This window comes from Cherax quadricarinatus, chromosome 1, assembly GCF_038502225.1.
Source record: "Cherax quadricarinatus isolate ZL_2023a chromosome 1, ASM3850222v1, whole genome shotgun sequence".
Lineage (NCBI taxonomy): Eukaryota > Metazoa > Arthropoda > Malacostraca > Decapoda > Parastacidae > Cherax > Cherax quadricarinatus.
The window spans coordinates 49,145,217-49,149,736 of NC_091292.1; the positions used below are offsets into that span (position 1 = coordinate 49,145,217).

The following is a 4,520-nucleotide window of genomic DNA, read 5'->3' on the forward strand; positions in this document are numbered from 1 at the left end:
GTTAATTTCAGTTTGTCATTTCATAACCATTGCATCCTTCACGTATATCCACTGCATCCTTCACGTATATCCACTGCATCCTTCACGTATATCCACTGCATCCTTCACGTATATCCACTGCATCCTTCACGTATATCCTAGCATAATGTCCCATGTCACATCGAGAGATGATGAAGAATTTCATTCTTCATCGTTGATGTTAAATTAACGTAGACACATCATTAGCACATATAACAGTCACAACCCGTCAGCAAGACGTGTAGTGGCCAGGGCAACAACCAGCCATAAAATAATAACATACGAGTAAGACGGAGCTGGTGAGAGTGGCAGAGGAGTCTGGGTACTTTAGTGTGAGGTTGTAATACATTGTGGAGTCCGTGAGCGTATGACGAGTACTGGCAGAATCAACAATAACCGCTGGAGATCTCGGCGACATGTTGAGTGTAGATCAGTTAATTCAGCCAGTATGAAGCTCCTGCTACCACGTCCTCCATTACTGTATTTTTCGTGAGGCGAAAAGAAATAAATCCTTTTAGGGTATGGCATCTGTCTTGGGTATTGTGGGTCAGTAGCGTGACTAGGAAACTAGCGGTGACTGCCATGGTCAGTCGCGATAACATTGTTATCCATCTACATATACACTGAAATATAAAAATTGATAAACATCAGCTTCTATAAAGAAACATGTACGTTAAGATAATTATGCACAAAAACATCTTTTTCTCAATAGTTTACCTTTTGTCACTTTGTGGAGATCACTGAATTTTCCTACAACATTTTGATTAATACAAGTGTTTTTGTCTGTGGATGTATGTGTGTGCGGGTGAGTGTGTGTGTAGGTGTGTGTGTGTGTGTGTAGGTGTGTGTGTGTGCGTGTGTGTGAGTACAAGTGTGAGAGAGAGAAAGATCTCCTCTACCTCCGGCGGTGCGGTCTACACTGTAGCTCAGGTAGTGGGGTCTGGTATATATGTGTAAGGTGGGAGCAGTGGGGGGTCCCAAGCAACCTTCGCCTCTCCATCACAAGACTGTGTGTTTACACCACGCGACGCCCAGAACCACCTTCTACTCCTGTCATGTGATGGTGCAAATTTATTTTTGTTCAAACAATCTTATTATAAGATTCGATTAACTTATTAGTAGCACGTGTATATATAAATAGTGGCAACTAGAATTACTTTGCAAAGTGCAACTTGAAGAATGCTTGCGTTTGAAGGTATTTCCCCGAACAAGTAATATATGAAACAGTCACTTGTAGCACTGGATAACTGTCTCGTATTTAATGATATGATAACTTGAGGCCAGTCATATCTTCAATTTGTGTTCTCCATCTTCTGGTTGCGATGGATGAACGGAAGCTGACTCTACTTCCAGACTTGCCGTGACCGGGGTTCACTCTCTTATAGCCTCTTGGGCTATTTCTTACCTATTTTTGAATTAAGTTGTTACTGAGGTTCATGAACGCGAGTCTTTGATTAATTATTCGCACAATATCAACCGAAGTTTTTGGGTTGATCCTTTCCTCTCAAGATAAGCTCGATGTTCTACTTGCCATTACCTCCTTCTTGATTGAGGTTTGCAGTCTTCGTTCTCTGCTTAACAGTTTTCAATTTTCTTTTCTCTTTAATTTTAAATTTTCCATATATTTGGTGGAGTAGTATTTTTGGTAGTTATTTCTTTACTTCCTCAGTTTTTCCCTGTCATTTTGTAAGATTTATTTATATTCCACAGAGTTATTGTCCTTGTTATTTTTTCTGCGAATGGGGACGTATAGGTTCAATGTATCCCTATGTTCTGGCCTCTCATTCACATGTATCTGAAACAATTCCATTCTCGGTACTGATCCTTAGAGAGGCCCACTTTTTACATTTGCCCATTCTGATACTTCATCTAGGACTATCACATTATATTTTGATCTAGGTTATTCTGTATTATCTCTGTTGCTCAATCATAAAACGTTTGTGAGACAGGATTTAGCATCACTAAACTAGGTTTGTTGTAGCAATAAGAGAGACGTTCAAACGAAAGCAGCTGCTTTAGAGTTTACGATCTCTGATAATCATTTACACTCTGGTTCAGTCCATCAAATGTACTTTGTGTTCCTGTGAAGTTTGTATACATTGTTTAGGTCATCCTTGTTACACACATTTGTGCCAAAAGATCACAACAAGCAGGTGATATCTTAATATGCAACATAAACACAGAGAAAAATTGTGAAATTCCAAGCACATTCGTGATTTCTCACATTTTAAAAGAATGATGATTATGTAAAAATCCCAAATGAGCTTAGAAATTCATTGCACACATATTTATTATCATTATTTTTAATGAGCAAATTCCTGCCTGTCTCTTCTTCGTTATACTTTCCACAGGGACCACACGGGATCGTCTATACCAGGGATTCTCAACTTTTCCTTCATTATCCCCCTCGGCTTGATGTATTTCTTAATTTACCTCCTTACTTCAATGCAAAAAAAATTATCACCATCATAAAGGGACAGAAAAAACAAGGTCACAAAAAATCAATTTTTCAGATTTTACACAAAAATATTTACCCCTTGCCATGTAATCTTTTACACCCAAGGGGTGAATTTACCCCTGGTTGAGAACCACTGGTGTATATGCATGCAATAGATGTTATTGTGCCTTTGGCCGCCTTCATTGGATTTGGATGCAGTATCTGCCACGCAGACGTTGCTTATTATAGTTAGGTTCTTGCTAGAGAGAATTTGTAATATAAGGAGCAAAGTAATTTAATAATTCCGTCACTCAATAAAGTATACCTAATTTTTTAATTATATTTGGAGTGAAAATGTTTGTATTTGAATTAAAGAGACAAGGAATATTGCGACTATAATGTTTCATACTAAGTGTTCTTGAGAGAAAGAACATTTAAAATCCTATTGCTCAATGTAAACAATATTTTTCATTATTTCAAGCACCAGGTGTAAAGGAAAGTAGATTTTTTTAGCATTATAAATAGAATTTAATGGTAAAATTTTCACTCCTTTATTATCGACGCCTTTCACAGTTTAACGTGTTTCAACAAGTTCAAATTTGTTGCTATGAGGTACTGAGACGCGCGTTAATTCAATCTGTCAGGGTTATGAGTGATAGGATGTTGATTCCTGGCACTAGTGTGCTCAGCCCCCAGACTACTTGAAGCTTGCTGGGGTATGAATGATGAACTCCTTGGCATGGGATCATTCGGGCACAGGGCCAATTGGCCCCCTTCTCACAATCAAGACCTGGGCCATAATGAGTGCTACGTGGCAGCCACACTCGTGACACGACCACTCTGGCTCCGCTGCCAGAGACGCCTGTCATTTTCTCATCCCTCTGAATCATACACTTGTGGCTCCTCCACGTGGCCCCTTCTTACCTACACCGTGTTTCCGGGGATCAACACCCCAGCGACCCGGTCCATGACCAGGCATCTTTCATAGAAGAACATATTATTAGGAATATTTAGCCCAGGATAGCCCAAGAATACTAAGTTCAGTTTAGTATAGCCAGAAGAAAGATTGTAGACGAATGATTCAGAGAACCGATACGTTGATAAATTAGACACATATGCAACTCTTGGGTATCTTTATTAAGGAAACATTTCGCCACACAGTGGCTTCATTAGTCCATACAAAGGAGGACTGGGAAGAACAGGAGGAGAATGAGGTAATCAGTCCCTCAACCTTGAGTCGATGTGGTCAGTCCATCAATCTTGAATAGAATACAGCATATGAGCGGAGAAGTATCTGATATACCGTAGGCAGGAGAGGTGCAGCAGTCGTAGGTGGTGTCACATTTGTCCAATGTGGAAGTAGGTCGTGCCCAAGGGTTAGGCAAGCGAAGAATTCCCAAGTATTAAGATCCTAAGAAGTTGCAGTGTCTGACAGGATTGTAGACGAATGGTTCAGAGAACCGACACGTTGATAAATTAGACACACGTTCAACTCTTGAGTATCTTTATTGAGGAAACATTTCGCCACACAGTGGCTTCATCAGTCCATACAAAGGAGGACTGGGAAGAACAGGAGGAGAATGAGGTAATCAGTCCCTCAACCTTGAGTCGATGTGGTCAGTCTATCAATCTTGAATAGAATACAGCATATCTGCTGTATTCTATTCTGCATGGCGAAACGTTTCCTCAATAAAGATACCCAAGAGTTGCACATGTGTCTAATTTATCAGAAGAAAGATTGGCAGTAGGTAAGTAACACCCACCAAGAGAGTTAGTACAGTTGACAAGCAGTCCTGGCAGGACTGCTTGTCATTAATTTGTCTCAAACATTCGTAGGTAAACCTTCCAGACACTAACATGCAGTTTACTCTTTGTGTGTGCATATGCTAATATGTGTGTGAATATCAGCTTATCTGAGTTTTCTTCTGTTTTGCTTAATAATTCTTATCCTTGCAGTATTTTTCAAATTCCATGGAAAATGGCCTCCAGTTTTTTCTCAGTAAGCATAAAAGACGGCTTGGGACGGTGTTAGTAACTTCTGTAATAATTACTAAAAAAGACATAA

At 39.6% G+C, this 4,520-nt stretch overlaps 1 long non-coding RNA gene across 1 annotated transcript; it reads right to left on the reverse strand.

The window, feature by feature from the left end:
• Window positions 1-529: 529 nt before the first annotated feature.
• Window positions 530-939, reverse strand: LOC128687981 (uncharacterized). The gene is made up of 2 exons (XR_008406935.2): window positions 736-939; window positions 530-641 (listed from the first exon to the last, which is right to left on the reverse strand). It is a non-coding gene; the product is annotated as an uncharacterized lncRNA (long non-coding RNA).
• Between the last annotated feature and the right edge of the window lie 3,581 nt (window positions 940-4,520).